The sequence below is a fragment of the Fukomys damarensis genome, unplaced genomic scaffold, assembly GCF_012274545.1.
Source record: "Fukomys damarensis isolate Sample0158 unplaced genomic scaffold, DMR_v1.0_HiC HiC_scaffold_18, whole genome shotgun sequence".
Classification (NCBI taxonomy): domain Eukaryota; kingdom Metazoa; phylum Chordata; class Mammalia; order Rodentia; family Bathyergidae; genus Fukomys; species Fukomys damarensis.
Genome location: NW_022900930.1, coordinates 32676018 through 32684763, shown reverse-complemented (window position 1 = coordinate 32684763; position 8746 = coordinate 32676018).

Genomic DNA, 8746 nt, shown 5'->3' with positions numbered 1-8746 from the left:
TGCAAAAAGAAAAGTGACAATTATGGTACAATGACAATTGTTAAGTTTTTTGTTTGGGGTCTTCTTGCTTTTTCATTTGCTAGTCTATACATAATAATTAAATTCCTTGTGGGGAGTGGTACATGCACATAATGTATCTCAATTCTTTTTCATCCTTTTCCCTTCTCCTTTCTCCTCTGTCCCTCAATCCTTGATCTCTTCTCCACGTTTAATAATAATATCTAGCTTAAAATGAGTTAAACATTGGCCAATATAGTGAGCTATAATTGGGACGTAACCAATACAGTGCTCAGCTATTTTGAATTCAAAATCTAATTGTCTTCAGCTCCACATAATTGCTTCTGCTATAGTCCTTTCATGAGTTAAGTATTCACTGACGCAATTCTTAATTTACTCATAACACATCTCAGGTGGTCACCTAATGCCAGTCTCTCCAGCTTCCAAATGTCATTCCTATTTTCCTCCTCCTCGCTTCCTTTAATGTCCTGAGTTCAGGTCATCCGAGCTTCTCTCATGCACGGTCTGTAGTGTATTCTCTACTATTCACATGAGAATATACCTAGTTATCCTTTGGGCACTTTCCACAATATTCATTATATCAAAGAATCCCTTCAGTCAACACTGCTCCATGTCTTCTCCCAACACCTAGAAAGAAATATTTGCCTTTTTAGAAATGCTAGGACATGAGCAAGTGTACGCATAATGTCAGGCCAGCTCCCTCCTGAAAACTGATTGCCTTATCCCAGACAGTATAAGCTCTCTATTTTGTGCATACTGATTTTAATTATTTGCCTATATTATTACTACTTTTCTACATTCTATTGAGACTTCCCACAGAGGAATAGATGATGGCCTGTTTATCTTGTTATCTAGCTAGTGGGAGACATCTGGCTCTTATGCTCCCTTGTTCTGTGACTTGTAGCAAGTTCTATGGATTGTGACTCAAATTAAATGAGTAAATGCATGTAAAATCTTAGAGTGACATATGAGACTGTATGCAAAATTAAGATGAATGCAAATTAATATCGCAGCTATTATTGTTGTTTGTATTTTATTCATCTATCAGTATGTGGTTCATAAAAAGCACTCAACAAATACTGCTAAATTTAAATGAGAGAAGCAAGGAGGCTTAATTATTCATTAAAGCAAGCAATGATCACCAACATTATTATTATCATCACCTTCAAACGTTCAACATGATCAAAATATGTCAGCTAGATAAAGGACAAGGTACATTGTTTACATCTGTGTTGCTTGTAACCAAATGGAGTATTGCTTCCGTGTAGCTCTAGTTAGTAAGTAAATTCAGTCTATAAATTTGCATAGCAATTATAAGTGACAAGGGTAGAATTATAAATTTTTTATGATAATAGTCACAACAAACATACATTTTAACTTTTAATAGACGATGTCAGTTACAAAAATGTATGTTCCCCTGTCAGGTCCAAGAAAAATACATAAGGCAGATGGTGGTAAAGGTATTGAAAACTAACCTACTAACTTATGTAGTGCGAGGCAGGCTATTTCAAATGTTTGAACTCAGTCATAGTTTTTAAGGTAACATAAAAATTTCATACTTTATTTGAAACCACAAATTATAGAAGTATCCATTTTAAAGCAGCGCAGAATTCCAAATCAAAAATAAGAAATTATGGTACCAAGTGAATTTACTGCTTAACATATTCAACTCAACTGAACTCAATTTATTTTATTGAATGTTAATTCAACATTTATCTCTATGAATTGTTCCTGGAAGCAAAAATGTGGGTAAGCCATACTTACATTCTTTTGTTTTTTTCTTGATATAGGTCTGTTAGTCAATGTGTTCTGAAAAAGTCATAGCTAATGTACTTTAATGGCTGAATGTAAATCTTTTGTAAGATTCAATTATACAAAATTATTGATGGAGAATATAGATTTTATATTATTAAAATAAGTATATGTTAGTTTGAATATCAAGATATATATTTATATTTGGACAGAGAGGAAAAACAACTGCAGATTGACATACTTGTTTCCTTTTCTTAATATGGATGCTTTATGAAATTTTGGTAATAGTAAAATGTAATTTCTTGTATCAGTACTTTTCCATCGTACCACACTCTAAAAATATAACACAAAAAATCTCCCTACTGAAACAGCAGTAGTTAAATTTTCTGATTTGAAATAGTGGTTTTAGTAACAAACAAATTTGTCTAATTTCTTTTCTGCTTATATTCCTAACAGCTCTTTTTCCCTAAAGATCAAATTGACTGAACTATAATGTGCAAATTATATACTGTAGGTACAAAGGAAGGAAAAGCTAAGGAATAAGGCAAGGACATTTTTACTCAACTCTTCTTCTGAAATACCTTGTTGTTAATAATCTCAAATCCTTGTTTAAAAAATGGCCTTTCTTGGTTCCCTCTTTCTCATTCCTACTAACATCTTATTCTCAGGCCTCACCGTCTCATAACTGAATCATTCAATAGCCTCTCAATTGGCATCCTTACTTTTAGTCTTTTTGTAAGATAATCTTCACTCCATAATGCCAGCATAATTCTATACTACCTATATATTCTCCTGTATACCAATGTTTAGATGATGCTTTGTTGCCTACATGCAGCATGGGAAACAGATTCCCCATGAATGAGAACTCCAATCTACAGTCCTCCTTACGGGGAATGCTGGATGGGAAATAATTGTGACTCAGTTTTAGAGTTACACAGAGAGAGTACAGTGATACACAACAGAGTTAGAAATAGGACTTGCAGCTTACTTAGAGTGAAATTAAAAAAGGCTATGACAACCTGGAATCTACCTTCTCAATTGTCTCAAATGGTATCAGTGCTGGTGCACGTATATATCCAAAGGTGCTTATGTTTTGAAATAATGACATTTCCTATTCAGGAAATGGGTAACATATATAGTATTCACCATGTTCCAGCTTGTGTGAACTACTAGATATGTGTGACTTACTTGCTTGATTAGTACAAGCAGCTTAACCAACCTCCCTATTGTAATGAAATCATTGTAAAAATTAAATGTGCAAAAATGTGTAAATAATTTACAGAAAAATTTCAAGGCATCTGCTGCCATTAGTGTTATTGTCACGTTTTATCCACAAATGTTTTACTATATATCACTTTGAAAGCAGATTTTTAAAATGTGCTTTGCATCACACTTTCCACTAGAACATTTTAGAGTGGGTATCGATGTATATAGATCTATGCATACATAAATATATAAAGTATGCAATAGTACATTGAAATGAGTACATAAAGGTATACATAACACACACATGCATATACATACATACATATTATCTATATGACATGTGTATATGCCTGTATACATACAGAGAAATGACATTCAGTACTGGGGAATATTGCTAATATTTCTACTTCCTGCTATGCTTACAATGAAATTCAAGATAACTGAATAACAAAAGTAATTTTTGGTGCGTGAAGCAATAGTTTGGTCATGTAATTGAAGATAAGAATAATAACATGCCAATATGGCGGCCACTATCCTGCCGCAAGGCATTTGTCCTTATCATGTCTCATTTGAAATGCTCTTCCCTAAATGTATTCATGGTTCTCTCTCTCATGCAAGACTGCCTAGTTGTCCTCGTCTTCTCGATTGGACCTTACCTGTTAGACCTATTTCTAAGTGCAACACCCTCAACACTATATATCCTAATTCTCTACTTGATTTTCCATTCCCTCACCCTCTCGTTGCTTTCTGCACATATATTGTTTTTTATTTATTTTTTGTCCTTCTGCATTAGAATGCGGGCTCGATTAGGACAGAGGACATTGTTTACTGCTGTGTCTGCATTGCTTAATGTATTGGCTTATCCACATGAGGAGTACTAAGAATTATATGGAAAATTGTGGGAGGAATAGTTATTTTAGTTGACATCTATTAGCTATTCAAAGAAAAGGATCCCTTATAAATATCCACTCTTTATGTAGGAGTCTTGATTTACCACTGGAGGCCTGAGAAATAGAATAGCAATTACTTATAGTAACTGTATACAGAGCATTTCAACTGAGACTGAGCATTTAGCCTATAAATTATAACCCTGCTAATAATAAATTAGTAATGTACACAAGTTCATCTTTTGTTTTTTAGCAATTTTGAAGTGTTTTGGGGAAAAATAGTAAAATCTAAAATCTATCACTGAAAATACACACAAGAATTCATGAATAGACCTCTGATCTGCTGTGATACCCTCTGATTAAGGAGGAAAGTAGTGGAATGTGCAACATAATCTCATATATAATCCCACTTGCTCTAGGGAAAGGCCAGCGGAAATGTTAAAAAGCTCTTGTCCATTTTATATCAATAAAATGCCCTTCACTAGAGACACTTTTGGATGTGCAATTGTTATTCATGGAAACTGTCAGTTTCCTGAAGTTCATCCTGTAATAGGAGAGGTGAGTGACAGGCTGTGAGCCATTATCTTGACAAGGTAGATCTTAGCTTGGAAAAAGTCGGGTTAAAAAGAAACTTAAAATAAAATGGTAAGGATATCATTATTATTTTATTTTGGACGTTACTTATACCTACAATGAATCCAAAGTGCACACTTTTATTTTATACATTAATACTGTCTTTTCTCACTCACATTTGCCATACTATCCAAGTGAGTTTGAGGGAAAAGCCAATCAGTCAATTTCTGATTAACCATAATATATTAGGTTTTAACAGTATAGACTTAATATTAAAAGGATTTTATTTTAATGTTTTGGCATTAAAAGTAGTCATTATGGCTTTTGAATATATTGTTTTTATTCCTCCCCAAGTAATCCTTGCTATAAAGTGTGTTATCACTGTTAATTAAACAGGGACCATAAAATGTCCTTAAGTCATTTTTAGAAAATGTCTTCAAAGCAGTTTTATAATACTGCATAATATATACTTGTAATTTGAAGAAAATACCATGGTCATTGTAGAACATAACAGATGAGGACAGAGCAAATGATTCTCCGCATTCTGATCTGAGTATAGATTATTAGTAAAAGTAAGGGGATAATTAAAGACTGTTAGAGGTAAAGAAAACTGGGTAGAGGACAAAAATGAACTGTATGGCAATGACAACAGAAATTTCGACTGATAGTATGAGCAATTCAGAAACTATGAGTGGTTTTCAGAGCTAACCCCAGTGAGGCATGGGGGCCATGACAGATTCATTTCTGGATGAGTAATTACGAGACAGAGAGAGACAAATGGGGTGGGGGGCTCAGCTATATGTCATCAGCAGCCATGTGAGAGGCTTAGTACAAAGCAGGACCTAGGCTACCTATTTTTCTGTTTTCTTTTGAAGTCAACTCTTGAGTCCATGGGGTATTCTGGGAAATGATGTGTTGGTTCACACAATAGTCTTACAGTGTAAGCTCTCAAACGGTAGTGTTACTTGAGGTGGTAAGGTCAATAACGACAAACATATTTGTTCCCATGCAATACTGATGACTTGCTGCACTTGCTGGATATCTGTTAATTGGGCAGATTTGTCCTCATTGATGTATTTCAGAATTGAACCAAGCTGAAAAGCAGCAATTCTCTTTTTCTGTCATACATATACCAAAATGAGCCATCTGAAAACCAAGCTTGGACTTTTCTCCTTCATTTAATAGAAGTTCACATAGGTATCAGGTGATACCAAGTCTCTGGTGCAACAGCGGTTGATGGCATGGGTTTCTTACTCATATATTTGTGCAGTTTTCTTGTGTCCTTGGCTTTACACTTTCCTTTGCTCCATGTCAGATATAACATAAAAACAGTACTCGTGATTTCTGCCAAAGTCGCTTGATGTTATGGCTTTGAGATCTAAGAAATTCAACTCACACGGGGAAGCTCTGGCAGGATACTCACTTGCTATAGCCTAAGGTCAAGCACTGCCTCTACCAAGATCTACTAGTTATTAGAACTCTTTTCAAGACTACTATTATTCTCCGCTTCGGATCACATGGCAAAGTCCCAGCAGCATACAAACTGTGCTGTAATTCTCACATTGCTACGAATACTGGGTGTCATTTTTTTCACATCAGCAACAGTTTTTAAGCCATAGCATTCACTAGATCAATGTGGCCTGAATGGTAGCACTGCACGAATGCCTGACCACACTGCTGCCGGGCTCCTACCGCCTGTGTGCTCAACTCAGAGCCAGCACAATTTCTTGACAGTCAATGGTTTGACCGATACTCTGAAATGAGGTAGGCTGTGTATGGAATCCAGAGGTCTACGAGGTGCAGGGATTCCTTTAAGAGCTGGAGGATATGAACTTTATCAATTTGCCCTTTACTCTGGAAGTACAAGATACAAAAATTTGCATTTTATTCTGACGTTCTCAGAACACAGAATTTCAAAAAATTTCTCACAGATACACTGAGCTCTTGAACTTTCATAGGATTTTTTTTTTTCCTCCTGGCTTTAGGAGCTTATACTTTGTAATGTCTTTAACAAGCTAGGAACTTCCTCACCCATATCAATTAGCATGATTTCATTGCTATAGTCAAATGGACCAAGTACAATGGGACAAGTCGCTCTGGACTATGTTATCACAAAGCACGGAGAGACTTAACATAGCCCTGAAGCACTAGCTTGCTTCCCATTAAATGTGAACTTCTATTTCCTTATATCATTTTGGTGATGGGAACAAGATATTGAGCAGAATAATGGTCATTTTATATATCTGAGGGTGTAAGTACCTTCACTAGAAAAAAAATTATTATCACCATTATTTGGTACCAGGGATCTAACTCAGGATCTTGCGCTTTCCAGGAAGGCACAGCACAACTGAGCTACACTGCCAGCCCCTAGAAAAATTATTTTTGTATGTTCACAGAAGTTATTCAAACTGATTTCCTTACAGAAAATTAAAAGATACTTAAAATTTTACAAAATGAATTACATGGGATCTTTGAATGCTCTTTGTTTAAAAAATCATCAAAATATTGAAAATGCCGTCATCTTGAAAAGAAGCTGAACTGATTCGGGGTAAGCACTAAGGATAAATTCAAGAACAATGTTCAAATATATAGATTTTATTTTAAAACAAGAAACAACTTTGTGGCTGTGTAGTATAAGAGTGGAATAGATGATTTATGGAATAGATAAGTACCTACTACTTTGGAAATGCATATTTTCATGCATCAAATAGACCTTGCAATATCAGTATTAAGACATAAATGTTTGCCTTCATGAATAGTACAAATGTTATATTTTAAATAGATAATTTTCTAATGCAAACTAAATAGAGTTGTCCCAAATAGTGTTTAGGATCTTTGCAATTCATTAGGCACTAGTTAATGAACATTTTCTATATTTTAATTTGGTGAGTTTTGTTAGTGACAAAATATAATCAGATTATGTCTTGGTATAGGGAAGTACAATTTTTAGCCTCTGCGTTCTTCTTATCACAGAACTCCGTATGCACTCGTCTAACAAAATTTGACAGACTGGGTAATTTATAAAGATCAGGAACTTGTTTTGTGAATCTTTTTGAAGGGCCTCCCATTGCTTCTTAAATGGTATTCAAGGCTGCATTCTCCACAAATGAAGAAAACTGTGCCCTTCCACTGTGGAATGCCAACTAGCCACAGGCCAGCTTGGAGGCTCCTTTATAAGGCCCATAACTCCATTCATGAGGCCAAAGGATGTTTAGAAGAGTGGTTTTGAAGGAAGTTTCTGAAGATCCTACCACTTGATAGAATCATATTGGTTGTTCAGCTCCCATACCTATATCTTAGAGGGGATACATTCAAACTAGAGCACAAGCTCTCTGCTAGAATACTATTTTGATATTGTGACAGCTCAGCTGGAATTTCAACTTGATTACTTCAAGGAGCACCAGGGAAATAGTGAAGCATATTTCTGAGTATATCTAGGCAAATCATAGACTTTAGGTGCTATATTTGTTTCCTGACACCTTCCTCTCTGGTATTGTTCCCCTGCTGCACTTGACAACCATTATGCAGAGAGCAGTTTTTCTCCATTATGCCCTTCTGACACTTTCCTGCATGGGAGCTCATCCAACATGGACTGAATCCTCTGAAACTGTGAGCTTACTTTAGTTTTCATTCAGTTAAATTATGGGTATTGGGCATTTTGTAGCAGCAACAAGAAAGCTGAGTAAACCAAGTATTATTCTTGAATTGCAACAGACAAATCCAGTCTTTGAATATTTCTAAACAATTCAAATGAAGTTCCAAATACATTGCATACTACTTCTAAAAGATTGCATCCACAAGAAAATGTAAGTTATATTTATGAATCTTGTTGAATATATCAGATCCTCTCTCTAGAAACTACTTAAATATTTTTAATGAATGGGAACATATTTATTTGTAATGTCATTTTAAAATATTAGAGAAAGCAAATATTATTTGAAAGAGAAATATCCTATGATCCTAAAATTAATTAAAAGCACATCTATTTTCAAAAAGTTCAACTCAGTTATTTGTAGCTGCATAGTTGCACTTTTGTTTTAATATTATAAACTCAGATATTAGTTAAATATTTTTAATGAATGGGAACATATTTATTTGTAATGTCATTTTAAAATATTAGAGAAAGCAAATATTATTTGAAAGAGAAATATCCTATGATCCTAAAATTAATTAAAAGCACATCTATTTTCAAAAAGTTCAACTCAGTTATTTGTAGCTGCATAGTTGCACTTTTGTTTTAATATTATAAACTCAGATATTAGGATTAGAGGGGTACCTTTTAAATTCTCACATCTGACACATTACCTGAG